General features: G+C 37.6%; 1 long non-coding RNA gene across 1 annotated transcript in view; it reads right to left on the bottom strand.

Annotated features, from left to right (window-relative positions):
- Positions 1-138: 138 nt before the first annotated feature.
- The window catches only part of LOC104989855, a 166,186-nt gene continuing 149,431 nt past the window's right edge, over positions 139-16,893 (bottom strand). Inside the window, exon 3 of the long non-coding RNA XR_825429.1 lies at positions 139-728. This is a non-coding gene — a long non-coding RNA (uncharacterized LOC104989855). The remainder of the gene's footprint in view (positions 729-16,893) is intronic.

Genomic DNA, 16,893 nt, shown 5'->3' on the forward strand with positions numbered 1-16,893 from the left:
ATATATATATATATATGTATATTTATTTATGAGAGTTAATTTGGAAAATAAGGAAGTCTCCTCAGCATTCCTAACATTACATCATAAGCTCTGAAGTTGACTCTTCTTTATCTCTAGCCAAGGTAAATAAGGAAGAAATGAAAAGTTTATACTAGAGATGGCTAAGAAACCATGAAAATTAGCCCAGATTCAGGAAGGATCTAAATGGAATAAGTAAGGTATTAAGCAATTAAGATTTCTGTTTGAAAACACAACATACAGCCCTTATGTAATTCATCTTTGGATCACTGAATTGTACCTTCTTTAGACCAAACATTCAAAGAACAGTAAAATATAAAATATAAATATCAAAAGCCTTTACAGTACAGCAAACATTTCTGTGGACTGAAGCATAAAATCAACTGGGCAAAGCTGAACAATGAATAAAAGAGTAAATACTCCCTTCTTTGCTTCTCAGAGATTTATGTAGCACTGTTGAATATCAGTTGCAACTTAATAACATGCTTATTTTTTTTTTAATGTGTCAAGATTTGACATGTTTTCTTCTGTTGAGTGAAAGCTCATGCAATTAGCTGTGCAGAAAGCTACAAACATGGTCAAGCCACTTTACCTTAGCAGAGGTAATTGTTTGCAAATCATTGGAGTGTATAGGCTCCAAGTGCTGGTCAAATCTAGCAGACCATTCCAAAAGTAACCATGGGGCTTTGGTACGTATCATTTACTTCCTCCTGTTCAAAAAAACAAAAAAGGTTAACACTTCAGCAGCAATTCTCATCCTTTTTCCAAGAGATGCTTTAAATACTCTGGGATGAAACTCAAGTAAAATGAAGTCAAGTAAAGTGAAGTGAAGTGCAAGTCGCTCAGTAGTGTCTGACTCTTTGCAACCCCATAGACTGTGGCCCGCCAGGCTCCTCTGGTGGGAATTCTCTAGGCAAGAATGGAATTCTCTCCATGGAACTCTCCAGGCAAGAATACTGGAGTGGCTTGCCATTTTCTTCTCCAGGGGATCTTCCCAACCCAGGGATTGAACCTGGGTCTCCTGCATTGCAGGTAGACTCTTTACCATCTGAGCCACCAGGGAAGCCCATGATCATCTTGGAGGAGGGTCAAAATCAAACATCTGCTCAACAACAGCAAAGAAATTTTGGATTTGTTTTGTCTTTTTAATGATTTGAGTGCCAGTCTGAAGATTTCATTTTGAATTCACTGCACTGATATCAAGATACACTTTATATTCTATGAGTGTGCTTAAAGGAGAGTAGGGTAAGTTTTGATATCAAATAAACTGAACTAGAGGATAAATAAAAAAACAACAAATGCAAAATTATGTAACACAAAGTTTTTCAGCTCTGCCAGATGCTTCTGTAGCAAAGAAGGTATCCCAGCAAGTCAAAGGCATGCCCTGTTATCTTCACAATAGCTTCAATAATGAGCTATTTGGTGTGGAAGCAGGCTTGGGCCCTGGCTCTTGATAGTTTTATAGCCCTTGGTCAAAGTTTTCAACAGCATTTGGGCAGGCGTGACTAGGCAGCTAGATTACACATACTGACTTTCCACTTGCAGATATACAGTATTTACTTTACAGGGTGAGCCAGTAAATCAGCTGACCAATTAGGCCACAGATTCTTTGTGCCTCATGAAAGCTAAGCAAAGACTGAATATAAAAATCTCAGAAACGCATGAAGACTGGACTTTCCTTTAACGTGTCTTCATATAATCTCCATGAAAAAGAATGTCAATGACCAGTAATCTTCAGAACTACTTCAGTGTAAAAAACAGAGCGTCTCTCAAGTGAAGAGCTCTAGTTCTTTGAGTTTATGGAGACCCACATTCAGACAGTAGATAGGATCAAACTTCAGAAAAGAAGGCAATTTTTATAAGAAATCTCCAGAACTCCTCTAAACCCCACTGCTATTTTGCCTGTCATTTAAGTACCTCCACAGTCAATATTCCAACTTTTTTACCAATATTTCTATCAATCAATTCTCTCTTCTAGCCAAATTGATCTTCCCATGGTCCCCTGAACATGTGATGTGCACTGCTACCTTGCTGCCCCATCTTGAACCATTGAACACCACTTAGAACGTCATCATCCTTGCCCAGTGGCCTGTAGGTCACTGCTACTTGAGTGGCTGCCATACTGCAAATTCAACAAATCTAGTCTACCATCAGGACTATATTCTTATTCAACTTCCATCACCAGTGCCAGCATTCTTACATTTCAGTGAGGCTCAAAACCTTGGACTTACTTTTCAGTCTCCTTCTTATTCCATATATCCCATATTTACTCTTCCAAGAGTCCCACAGCCTGTGGATTCTAGCATTGTTATATTTCTTGCAAATAACCACCTCCCTTTTTTTCAGTTCCACTGCCAACACCCTTGTTCAGGCCTATTTTCTCACCTGGGCCATTTAAAAACTTTCCCATTGTCCTCCCTGTCTCCAACTTCTCTACCTTTAATCCAATCTAGATACCTCAGCCAGATTAATCTTCCTAATTTCAGCTCCAAGTCACATCACTTCTTTGTGAAATACCTTCAATAGCATCTCATGGCCTAATAAAGTGTAATTTAGGAGCTGACCCCAAGAACATTTCCCAATAAACTTTCTATACTGAAATCTTTATCTCAGAATTTATGTTCACGGAACCCAACCTAAGACACCCAAACACCTTTCATATCTTTCACTTCTGTCCTTCATATAATGCCTACATTCCAGTCAAGCCAGGGCATCTGCCATCCTTAAAGACATCCCACGCGTTATCACTAACCAATTCATCCACAAAGTATCTACTGAATATCTAAAATATTCCATACTCTAGAAGAGGTATTGACAAACCTAAATGGATATAGACAAGTGAACAGGCCATGAGAATTCAGTATGAACACTGATTTTCCAGCTGAGACCAGAGGAAGAGCAAGGGAGAAGAGGGTGCTAGCTCAGGAACAGTGTACACAAAGTCCTGGAGATGGGAAAACTCATCTGGGGAGTCCACAAACTGTAAGAGCACTTCAAAATGGCTGAAGCTCAGAGAGCTTAAGTGGTGGGAGCAAGACTTGAGGCAAGAAAGGCCAGCAGGACCAGAACAAGAAAGAACAGTAGCCTTATTTTGGGATCTTAACACTATCCTTAGGACAAAAGAGAGCTATTAGAGAACTTTAAAGTAAGAAAATAATGACCACATTTGTGCTTTAGAAAGATTTCTCTGCCTACAATGTAAAGGAAAAATTAGCTGGAGGACATATTGAAGGCAGGTGGTTACTGTAGTCATTCAAGTAGAAGATAATGGAGAGCTGGCCCATGGAGGTAACAATGGAGACCAAGATACCTGGACAAATTCAGGAGTTACTGAGAAACTAATATAAAAGGCATGATGATTTATCATATGGAGGGTATTAGGGAAGGAGGAGTCAAAGATTAAATCATGTTTCAGACTTAAATAACTAGATGTATATTATTCACTGAAAAAGGAAACACTAAGGAAGATACATAATTAGGGAGAAAAATAAGGAGTTCACTTTTGGCCATGCTAGATTTAAGGTACTTAAATAAGAGTTGGATATGTGGGTGTGTACAAAAGACAGTTAGCTATATAGGTCTGACTTTTGAGAAAGCAGTCTGGCTAGAGGCATGGTAAGGCATCATCAGCCTACATTTGGTCATAGAACCTGGGGGTAAGACTGAAAAGAGCTGTCATAAAAGCAGAGAGAAACTCAGCGGAGTGTGGTGTCATGAAACCAAGAGAATATTTCAAGATAAAGCCAAGGGTCAACAGTATCAAATAGGCCAAATAAAGTCAGGACCAAAAAGATTGTCCCCTAACTATAAACACCTCTGTGCCTTTGCTCAAACTATTCTACAACTAGAAACCATAGAAACATTTCCCATATTTCTTTCAAGGATAGTCTCAAATTGCCTCACATTTTCGTGGTGATTTATTGAACATCATCACATGTTACCTCATTTACTGGCTAAGATTTCAAGGGTTAAAAACCACCTCTTATGTATCTTGGCATCCCTCTAAGCTCATTAAAATGTGAATGCAGTAGGTTCAGAAAAGGAATCAAATTTGCAGTGAAAGCTCCATGAAAAGAGGAGAATCTATGGATGGGAAGAGCTGGTCCACAGGCCAGAACTATTGCTTGTTCCTGTCAGCAAGACTGCACAGCTAAGACAAGTCTGTGTCATGAAGCATTGCCCTTGATTGTTTAGAAAGAGATACAGTCATTATCCTTATATGCGAACTTACTGAATGAAATGATGGTGACAAGCTCATCCTGCCTTTTCACCATGACAATAACCTCATGGACCAGGTTAGCGACAGATCTGAAGCAAAATACCCACAACCCCAGATCCTGACTGACCTCACTTACCCCAAAAGGGAGGCCATGTATAGACAAGGATAAGGGAGGCATTTGTCTTCTGACTGCTCTTTTTTCTGGAGGGCAAATATCTAAAAAGGAAAACCTATTTGAATAGGTGCAACTGCCAGCTTCACTTACCCCTTCATAGTTAATGAGCCTATTTTGTTTTATAGGTGCTTCAAAAGAGCTGACAGAGAGGAGACAGCTCTGAATGGAAAACACGAAGCAACTTGCTGAGCTCTCATTGTGAGGTCAACTGCTTGCCTTCTCGTGCCCTCACAGACCTACATTTAAATGATTCCCTTTTCAAACACAGAGCAAAACTCAAAGGAGAAAAGAATTCTCACGTTTCAAGTGTCAAACAAGGCAGCTTGAGGGATATGCGGCCACCAACACAGTAACAGTTAAAGCAATAGTGATGTGGTACATGTTTTGAAGACATTCAGCCTAAACCTCCAAAACTTGCGGCTCAGCAAGTTGCCCTCCCCCATCCCTGCCTACGCAACATTCCTCTTAAGTTCTCAAGAGGCCCTGGCATTTAGAACACTGGCAAATATTTATTCAATACCCAGAAAAGTACTTTAAAAAACGGTGGGTCCTTGATAGTGGTAACACTCTACACTGGTAACAAATAACCCTTTACGCAGTACCTTTTTATAAATGGAGAAGACAAGAATAGTGAAGATGAAAGTTAAAGGTAAAAATTCCCAGCAGTTTCTGTCTGGAATATGTTGCCTAAAGAAAGAACAGTTCAGTAAGATGTTAGTCTATGCCTATTAGTATTCAGCACCACAGGAGTTTGGGTGGTCCCTTCTTTTCATCAAGTCATCTTGTCATTCAGCACTGCTTCTATATTAATATTGCACATAATATTGCAAACTTCACTCTGGATGTCTTTACCCCTTATACTGTGGTTTCCACTGACAACCCTGAGTGGCTTAAAAATAGACGATCCACTTTACACTGGCCCAGCCTACAGGTGTCCAAGCAGGCATGGCATCATTAATGTGGGACCAGCCTTGTAAGGGAGAGAATTTCAGACAGAAGAAAGAGCACTACAAATCTGAAGCTTAAGAAGGAAATTAGGGATTTAATCCAATGCCAGCATTTTACGCGACTTGAAACATTTTTAAACAAGCCAAGACATGAGAGAAAGTATTTCACCAAGGTCACATAGTTACAAGGATCTTCTCAGAATTAGTTATTCTCTTGTGCCGCTGTTTTAATACCTGTAATACTAGATTCCTATCACAATATAATGACTTCTCTGGTGGCTCAGCAGTAAAGAATCTGCCTGCCAATGCAGGAGACACGGATTCAAACCCAGGGACGGGAAGAGCCCCTGGAGAAGAAAATGGCAACCCACTGCAGTACTCTTGCCTGAGAAATCCCATGAGCAGAGGAGTCTGGTGGGCTATAGTCCATGGGGTCGCAAAAGAGTTAGACATGATTTAGCAACTAGACAACAACCACATAATAATATGAGTAGCTACACTTTATAATCTTAATAACCACACAGAGCCAACAGTTAACTAGCAGGCCTTCTGGAGTAACACACACAGAGGGATTAAGAATAATTCAGGCAGAAAAGGATATTCTCCAAACACTAACTAAATGTTAAGTTGTAAAGAAGGTTATTTGTAATAGCCCACAAATTTTTCACCTGTAGCTAGTAAAATTATAACAACAACAAAAACAGGTGGAATTTTTTAGGTATATTAACACATCTAATTCTGACAACAATCCAATGGAGCAGAATTATTATTACCCCCATTTTAGAAGTGAGAGAACCAGGGCTCAAAAAGGTTAAGTAATTTTCCCAATTGTTTACAGGTTCTATAGCTAATGAATGAGAAATCAAAAAGTTAGATCTAAGCTGTCAAGCTTCAGAGATTGTCCTCTTAACCATTATGCTGGTACTGACTAGCCTTAATATCAATCAGTTCAGTTGCTCAGACAGACCTTTGTCACCAAAGTAATCTCCCTGCTTTTTGATATGCTATCTAGGTTAGTCATAGCTTTTCTTCCAAGGAGCAAGCATCTCTTAATTTCATGGCTGCAGTCACCATCAGTCAGACTTAATATACACAACCATAAACAACATGCATAAGATTGATTTAATTTTTAAAAGTTTTATTCTATATACAAAATTTAAGATTTTTCTACTTTTATATAGATCTTGGAACTGTTGATCTAAGACAGTAGAATAATACAGTATCCCACAGTTTTCAAGCTGTCCTCTCCACTGATGTATTACATTTCATTTCACTAGCTAATGTTTATGACTAATTAATATAAGACTGCATTCAGTTTAAGAACTAAAGGTATGGACTTATTTTAACATTTCACAAGAATGCAGACTTTTTCTCTAAAAGATGGCCTTTTTTAAACTAGAGATTTAGCACCTCTATCTTTTGGTCATCGTTCATAAGTTGTTCCAGTCCCCATAATTTATTAGTGGAAATTATGCTTGGTTTTGCAATAACCCATTGCAGATTGTAAATGGGATTACTTTTCACTAAGTGTAAATAAAAGATGCCAATTGTTACTACATATTTTATCAATGATAAATTAACTGTAACTACAAGTGAGCTCACTTTTTGAAACAAAAAGCCTGAATTTTTTTAATGGTCAAAATAGGAGATGGCTTCTCTGTCAAATACTTATCACATACATTTAAGCTGATCAGAATTCTCCCAACTGTCAAATTATAAATCACTGTCAAAAAACAACAAATTAATTCATTTTCAATTTACAAAATAATTGGAGTAATTACAATTCAATAGAATTTGTTGAATATAATGTGACTAGTCAGTACCAGTAACAAATAAGCATCTGTGTTATTTACAGGCAGAAATAAAAGGGTTACTTATTTTTGTGGAAGATCAACTTCTTTTTAGCTCTTCTTCTCTAAGTAGCACATGGGCCTCAACAGTTCATTTTTTCTCTCACTTTTCAAATAAGATAAAGTAAAAATCTGATTTCAAAAAAAAATTATAAACTAAGCATACCAAGCATGGTATCTTACTTTAGTAAGATAAACATGATGAACAGGACAACATAATAGATGCTCATGAGATATACCTAAAAATTTAAAAAATAGGTATAAAATAGTTTAGCACCACCAGTTTAACTACATTTTTAATGGAGAAAGACACAGTGTAGTAAATTTCACTGCTGCTGCTGCTGCTGCTGCTGCTAAGTCACTGCAGTCGTGTCCGACTCTGTGCGACCCCATAGACGGCAGCCCACCAGGCTCCGCTGTCCCTGGGATTCTCCAGGCAAGAACACTGGAGTGGGTTGCCATTGCCTTCTCCGAAATTTCACTTAATCATTATAATTCTTTGACCAAGTTTCTACATACACTTGTAGTATTTCTAATTTTTCTATTTTATTTTTACTTTCTATACTATTTTCATTGTAATTACTTCTTTGGGGGGTAAGTTTTGCAGTGAAGCTTTTATCATTTATGAGATTTTTATATACATCAAATGTTACTTCAGTCATTCCAAATTTTCTTTTCATGACCATTTTTTTCATATCAAGTAAACATTTTGCCATCTCAGTTTTGTCAGTATTTTATTCTTCTGTTAAATTTTGTAAATAACATATTTTATAATGTGAAGTTTTAATAACCGTCATTGTTATTTATTATTAATTCTTTACATATATAACATTCATTGTGATCTTGATTAAAAAATAACTGATTGCTTTGTTGGTTCATGATAATGAGTAATTTCTCTCAGATAATCCAGCATTGACGTAATTATTAATGGTCAACCAGTTGTATGGTTTGTATACTTCTAATCACCTTTGTATTCCATGAGCTAACTGTCTACATCCTACATCACTGAGTGAATTATCTTGATCAAGTTGTTTAACCTGATGACCTGGTTGTTTCTGTTTTCTAATTTATAAAATCAAAGTTATAATAGTGCATACCTTATAAATTGAGAAAATACATGCAAACCACCTAAAACAGAGTCTGGCACCTAGAAATCAATAAACACAGCTATCATACTTTTCACTTTTGTTATTGGTGTTAAGTAAAAAGCAGAAGGATCAAAGTGTTGTTGATATCAATGTAATGGAGTCAAAATGGTAAGATCAAAGCAACAAAATTAAAATGTGGGATCAAAATATCCTGTTTTATTTACACCTAGTGCCTAACTCTCTTTGAAAGAAGAAACTTTCATTATTACATTCTCTATCATAATTTAGCAACCATTTTACTGTCTTAGGAATGACTATATTTAGTTCATTTAAGTAAAAAATAAAATACAACACTATGCAATTCATAGCAAAGACTTCTACCTCCTAGTGACTTGTTTTTGGCTATAACAACCGCTCACAGTTCCTAAAAATTGGAATACGTGTGTTAACTCACTAATGTATATAGAGGCAAACATCCTCAGTGAAATACTAGCAAAACAGAATCCAATAACACATTAAAAGACTGATACAATATGACCAGGTGGGATTTATCCCTGGGATGCAAGAATGGTTCAGTATGTTGCTGTTGTTGTTCTTGTTGTTGTTGTTGTTGTTCAGTTGCTAAGTCGTGCCCGACTCTTTGCAACCCCATGGACTGCAGCACACCAGGCTTCCCTGTCCTCCACTATCTCCTGGAGTTCAGTATAAGAAAATCAATTAATGTGATAACCTACATCAACAGAACAAAGAATTTAAGTCACATGATTGTCTCAGTAGATGCAGAAAAAAAGTGTTTGACAACATTCAACACTCTTACATGATAAAAACTCTCAACAAACTAGGAATAAAGGGAAATACCTTTACATAATAAAGACTATATATGAAAACTCCATAGCTAACATCATACTCAATAGTGACGAAATGAAAATTCTTCCTCTAAAATCAAGAATAAGACAAGGATGCTCAGTCTTACTACTTCTATTTAACATGGTACCGGAAGTTCCAGAGCAACTAGATAAGAAAAAAATAAAATACATGCAAATTGCAAAGGGAGAATTAAAATTATCCCTGTTTTCAGATATCATGATCTCATATACAGAAAACTCCAGACATTTAAAAAAATGTTAGAATTGATACAGGAGTTCAGTAAAACTGCAGGATACAAAATAAATGTACAAAAACCAGTTGCATTTTTATACACTAGCTAGAAAGGAAATTAAGAAAACAATCACATTTTCATTAACACCAAAAAGAATAAAATATTTAAAGATAAATTTACCTAAGGAGGTCAAAGATTTACATACTAAAAACTATAACACATTGATGAAGAAAATTAAGAAAGGCAAAAACAATGGAAAGACACCCCATATTCATGTATTGGAACCTTAACACTGCTAAAACATCTGTACCCAAAGTGATCTACAGATTCAATGCAATCCTTATCAAAATTCCAAAGACAATTTTTATAGAAATGTGAGATACAACTCTACAATTTATAAGGAACCACCAAAGGTCACAAATGGCCAAGTCAATTTTAAGAACAAAGGTTGAGGCATCACTTTTCTGATTTCAAAATAGATTATGAAGCTATAGCAATCAAAAAAGTATGGTATGAGTATGAAGACAAATAGACCAATGGAACAGAATAGGGCCCAGAAATAAACTCACACAGATATAGTCAACTGATCTTCAACAAAGATTTCAAGAACACACAATGTGGAAAGGATAGTCTTTTCAACAAATGACTTTGGGAAACTGAATGTTCACATTCAAAAGAATGAAACTGGACCTTTTTCTTACGCCATTAAAAAAAAAAAAAAAAAGACTGAAATAGAAACCTCAAAAACCTAACACTCCTAGAAGAAACATAGGGGAAAATCTTCATGACATTGGTTTTGGCAATGATTTCATGAATATGACACCAAATGCACAGGCAACAAAAACAAAATTAAAAACTGGGGCCTCATCAAATTAAAAGACTTCTGCTTAGCAAAGGCAACAATCAACAGAGTGAAAAGCAATCTATGGATTGGGAGAAAATATTTGCAAATCAAATATCTGATAAAGAATTCATCTACCAATAGATACAAGGAAATCCTTCAATTCAACAACAACAACATCCCACTAATAATCTGATTTCAAAAATGGGCTTAGCCCATTTTTAAAACATTGTAAAAAAAATAATGTTTTATAGTAAACATCACCTGTCCAAGGGAGGCCTGGCGTGCTGTGGTTCATGGGGTCGCAAAGAGTCGGACATGACTGAGCGACTGAACTGAATTGAACTGAACAACTGTCCAAAAAGAAAATGGGCTAAGGACTTGAATAGATATTTCTTCAAAGATAAAAAAATGGTCAACAGGTATACAGAAAAAGTGAGTGTTCATCATCACTGATCACCTGGGAAATGTAAATCAAAACCACAAGGTATTATCTGATACCTGTCAGAATGACTATTATGATAAAAGGCAATAAGAATTGGCAGGGATATAGAGAAACTGGAACAGCTGAACACTGTTAGTGGGAATGTAAAATGGTGTAGTCACTGTGGAAAATATTATGAAAGTTTCTCAAAAACTTAAAAATAGAATTACTGTTATGATTCAGCAATCCCACTTCTGGGTATACATCCAAAACAACTGAAATTAGGATCTCAAAAAGGTATTAGAACTTCCATATTCATTGCAAAACTATTCACAGCAGCAGAGGTAGAAATAACCTAAATGCCCATTGACAAAAGAATGGATTTTTTAAATGTGGTATACCCTTACAATGGAATACTCTTCAGCCTTTTAAAAAAAAGAAATTCTGCAATATTTGACAATATTGTGGGCCCTTAGGACATTATGCTTAAATAATCCAGGTACAGAAAGACTAAAGAGAGTAGGAAATGGCAGTCCACTCCAGCATTCTTGCCTAGAAAATCCCATGGACAGAGGAGCCTAGAGGCCCACACTCCATAGGGTCACAAAGAGTTGGACACAACTGAGCAACTGAGCATAGAAAGACAAATATTTCATGATTCTACTTATATGAGATATTTAAAATAGTCAAATTCATAAAACCAGAGACTAGAATGGTGGTTAACAGGGGTTAAGAGAAGAAGAAAATGAGGAGTTTTTAATCAACAGCCATACAATGTTAGTTAAGATGAAAAAGTTCCAGAGATCTTGTACAATATTTGTGTCTATAGCCAACAATAATGTATTGTAAACTGAAAATGTGTTAAGATAGTAGATCTCATGTTAAGTGTTCTTGCATTAATAAAATAAAACAGAAAACATATCTCAGTTTTAAATGCTTGAGAGCCTCCAATAATTCACAGGCTGCTTATTATAATAACAAAGTAAGTATTTTTGACATGGAAGTCTGATCACCTTTCCGATCTTCTCCCCAAAGCATTTCGATGGCTCCCCATTGTGGCTCAGATGGAAAAGAATCTGCCTGCAATGCAGGAAACCTGGGTTCAATCCCTGGGTTGGGAAGATCCCCTGGAGGAGGGCATGGCAACCCCCTCCAATATTCTTGCCCAGAGAATCCTCATGAACAGAGGAGCCTGGCAGACTGCAGTCCATGGTGTTGGAAAGAGTTGGACAAGACTGAGCGACTAAGCATAGCCACAGCCCCATTGTTCTTAGGATTAAAGAACATGGCCTTTGAGACTCTGGATGATCTGGGCTCAGCTGCCCATCTTCATATTAGCCCCTCCTGCTGCCTCATCCTCACTGTATTCCAGATTCCCTGTCCCTCTCTTTCCCTGTCCCCCATCATAGAGCTTTGGTACTTGGCCACAGCCTCTAGGGAATGGCTCACCCCACTCTTCAACCGAGTAACTCCACTTCTTTCAGATCTCCCACCTCACAACTATGTCAAACCCACCTATTTTATGCTCTAATAGCTTCCTTGGACCTCAAGGAGATCCAACCAGTCCATTCTGAAGGAGATCAGCCCTGGGATTTCTTTGGAAAGAATGATGCTAAAGCTGAAACTCCAGTACTTTGGCCACCTCATGCGAAGAGTTGACTCATTGGAAAAGACTCTGATGCTGGGAGGGATTGGGGGCAAGAGGAGAAGGGGACGACAGAGGATGAGATGGCTGGATGGCATCACGGACTCGATGGACATGAGTCTCGGTGAACTCTGGGAGTTGGTGATGGACAGGGAGGCCTGGTGTGCTGCGATTCATGAGGTCACAAAGAGTCAGACACGACTGAGCGACTGAACTGAACTGATATCATTTTGAATATATTTGTGTGGTTATGTGATTACCATCTTTCTTTCCCACTGGATTCTAAACTCCATACCTGGTTTTACTCACCATTGTTCACCACTGTTTAACAGTGTGCCTGGAACAGAGTAGGTGCACTATGAAACAAATGAACGGCCTCAACAAAATAAGCAGATTTAAATTATATTTATCATTTGTGATATATAAATGTGTAGTCTCCCAATATGTAGTTCCCATTTGGGGCACATTCGCATAGAGGAAGCAGGTTTTTCACCCTGAATAAAGCCTTCACCAGAGGAATCCAAGGAGAGAGCATGAAGAACTTCAGAGATCAATGACATCTAATTCCCTAGGGAGGGATTAAAGTTACCATACTGGTAGGGAAAGCCAGGAGGTACTACAGCAAGGCGTGTTAACTGCATTAGGAGTTATTCTTGCCACAGCTACTCTCCCTTCTGAGAGTTCCTCTCTTCTCAGATATTATCAGGATTTCTGACCATCTAACAATATTGATCTTTTGACCTCTCTGAAAAGAGCCACAATTTTTTATAGCTTGGAAATCGTTTCATCTGTTTTTCAGCTCACCATAACCTAATTTCAAACTATACTATTTGAAGGAGAATCTAAACATGCAAAAAAAAGTTTAAATGATACACAAATCTCAAGAGTATCTCTTCATGGAATCATGGTGTCCTAAGAGTAGAATGGACCTACAAGAGGTCATAACCCATCACCTTTCACACCTGCAACCATGAGTCACTCCAACCTTCTCTCCTGAGTGTTCCCTTAAGCTAGGGCAATCTGTCCCATATAGTTTAAGAAGACTTGGCATAGAACTTCATGAAAGGTCTGTGATAAAAGAGCAAAGAAGGTTATATCTCTCCACAAAGATGTAGAGAAATAGGAAGAGATGGAGCAGAAAAGGGAGGCTATGTGGAATAGGAGCTGGGAAATGAATAACAGGGGAAAAAAAAAGCATTAGGGGAAAACTGAAAATTAAAAAGAATTCTGGAAACATGCACAAATTGAGATAGCCCAGGATATGAGTCAGAGAGACTTGATTAAAAAAAAAAAAAAAGACAACCAAGAAAAATAAGGAAAATGAAGATGGCTTTGCTGTTTTTGTTATTGTTGTTCTGTTGTTCTCTTAGCATAAGTTTACAGTTACTAAACAATGCAAAATTAGAATTGTAATAATGTGCTATATGTGAGGGAACTCAATTTTTCGAGGTAAAAAATGCAATCAGCCAAGGATATGTGCAAACCAGAAGAAAAGATTCAAGATGTAAGATGCAAAATAAAGCATACCTTACATCTGTTTTTTTTTTTTTTAAGAAATCACATTGAACAGCTAAGATTCCTTTCAAAATGCTTAATATTCCTTCTCTTCACCAGCTTCCTAACAGTGTGTTCACCCACATATCCCAATGTTGGTGGCACATAAATCAAACCTTTCATAAAAGTCAGAAATAAAAATATATATATATCAGGAGGTTCCTGATATTGGCAAGACTCCAATTCACATATACTCTTAGGCTAGACCCACTAACATTAAGAAGCCAATTTGCTCTTAGTTCAGTAATGGAGAAGGTTCTACCAGCCTTGGTTTCCATGTACTAGGGTACTCTCTATAAGGAACAAGACATCTCCAACAGATCTTCAGAATTCTTTTATGGAATATTGCTGCAAGGTGTGTAAACTCTTCCTGACTACCAGTCTACAACAAGGCAGTAACTGAAGTATCAGAAGACGGTGAAAATTTGGCTCACTGTATTTTTGACCAATAGCAGTGTAAGAGCTTAAGAAAGAATGTACTATTCATGAGTGTGAAACCTACAGCAGGGAAGCCATCTCTTAGGACAAAACACTTGCATACAGTAAAGGACATTCTGCTCCTCAGGAAGATCTAGTGCTGATCAACAATAAAGCAAATAAGGGCTCTGTCAAAACAAACTAACAACCACTCTTTGAAAGGGACAAGGTGCAAATCATATAGAATAATCTTAGCTGAAAAATGTCAAGAAGGAGGCACAGTAACTCCCTTTCTGCCAAAGGCTGACTCCCTGGGAGGAACTCCCAGAGCAGTCTTCAAGTCTGTTGACTTGTTTTTTCAAGCTATTAATGTAACTCGCAGCTACATTGGTTTGTTTTGTTGTTGTGACATGGTCTCCATAGATGTGCATTGAAATTGTGCCCAGCTGCACTGAAGCCAAGAACCATGCAATCTGGAGGTTGTGCAAGCAAGATTACAAGGCTCCAAGGTATCCAGTGCCTGCGCTGCTCATCTCTTCCACTTACCTCGAAGCTTGGCTTGTCTAGCCTGGGCAAGGGAATGCTGCACTGGGACCAGATCCAAGTGCTTTAGGAAAGTGGCTACATTTACAGGGAAGGAAGAGAGTTTTATCTTCACATCAGGGCTTTATTTGCATGCCTAAGGAATGGTCAGCTTAACCAGGATCAGCTTAGTGCCTGTTTGTTTTTAGTTGTCCCTCTTCCTTTTTGTATGGAGCCCAACTTTCTCATCTTTAGTCCTCTCAGGAGTCCATTACCCTTATGTTTTCTTCATCCTCTGTCAATCTCAGGAAATGTATTTGCAAGAAATAACTTGATCAATTCATTCACACCAAACTTAGAAAATAAAAACACAGGGGGAAAGATAGAGGGCATCCAGTTAAATCTGAATTTCACATAAACAATTACTATTTTTTAGTGCAACCATGTCTCATCCAACATTTGGGACATATTTATATTAAGATTATTTACTGTTTATTTGAATTTCAAAATTAACGTTTGTCCTATACACTAAATAAGTAAATGACTACATGAAAGAGTAAATGGCTTATGATGTTTCTACCTCTGCCAAGGCTACTGTCTGAATTTTAACTTAGGGTTAAAGTCCCCATAGCTCTAACTAAATTAATAATTAGGAGATCTTAGCAACAAACTAGAAGAAAAACATATTGTACCAGGTAAGCAATCACTTATTATGCCCAGCCATAAGGAGTCACATTTTCTAAAATTAAAAGACTACAACCTAGAGGCAGAAAGCATCACTTGATTTTTACCTGCTTGTACTTAAGGCTATTTATCAATGTTTATTTCAAATCAGATAATATGATTGTTCACATTAATTGGTGCTTTATTCTTCTAGATGGAGAGAACACAATTTAAAGATGCAAACCTCTGCACCAAAATATCCGTTCTCACACTATCTTCCATGAACTGGAGACATACATGGAGTTAGTTGAACATCCTAGGCCTCAGCTCATATCTCATCAACGAAGACGTTACATGCCATATCTATCAACAAAGCCAAGCGTGAATACATATTCTTGAAGTTCTCAGAAAACCTATAGTTAGGGTCAGAGAAAAGGAAAGATATATGAAATTAATGGTAATCAAAGAGAAAATAGGAAGGAGAATTGAAAAAAGAAAGAAGAAAATTATAAATACAAACATCAAAAATGTAAAGGGAGTGAAGAAGACCCTTGGACCAACCCCATTTATCTAGAACAGGTGGCTACCTCCTGGTGTGAGTTAAGTTCTGGGAAGAACCCTGTAGAAAATACTAGAGATAAGCTCATTTAACATCTGTTCCAACCTCCTTCTGCGATGCCTTCTTATGTATTACAGAGGCTAATAAACAAAACTGCCTTTTTCCACACTTTCTTATAACTAGGGTTCTAGATATGCTATAGACTCCATTATTAGATTCACTTTCAGAATGGGAATTCAGACTCTGTAAAGCAAGGAGAGAGACTGGACATGAGGCATCATTCTGCTGCTGCAGATGGAGTATTAACTCCCCAGTTTAGCAGAAGTGGTTTCCTGACCACAGCTTCTCTGTTTGACAGGCAGCATCCAGATCAAGACAAGTACAGCAGTTTCTATGATGATTCAGTTGTGATGTGGCCTCAGGATTTGTTTCTGGAAGCTCCCCAGCCTAGATTCTATTTCTTCTACCCACAGACCCATTCTGTAGACCATTGAATACCCTGTCATTAATACATTTCAGCTTAAGCCAGCTAAAGTGGGGTCTGTTCTCTGCAACTGAGCACTAACTAAGACAAGCTGCTACTACCAAAATATCTACTTCACTAGCCTAATGGTTCTCAACTTGGCAATGTCTGGAGACATTTTGGGGTCACATATAAAAGGAAGATTACTCTTGGCATCTAGTGAATAGAGACCAGATACTACTAAACATTCCACAATGCACAGAACAACCCCCACAACAAAGAACTGTTCAGTCCAAAATGTCAGTAGTGCCAAGACTGAGAAACCCTTCCCTAGCCTAGAATCAATGGCACCCCACTCCAGTACTCTTGCCTGGAAAATCCCATGGATGGAGGAGCCTGGTGGGCTGCA

The sequence above is a fragment of the Bison bison genome, unplaced genomic scaffold, assembly GCF_000754665.1.
Source record: "Bison bison bison isolate TAMUID 2011002044 unplaced genomic scaffold, Bison_UMD1.0 scf7180017864166, whole genome shotgun sequence".
In the NCBI taxonomy this organism is placed as follows: domain Eukaryota; kingdom Metazoa; phylum Chordata; class Mammalia; order Artiodactyla; family Bovidae; genus Bison; species Bison bison.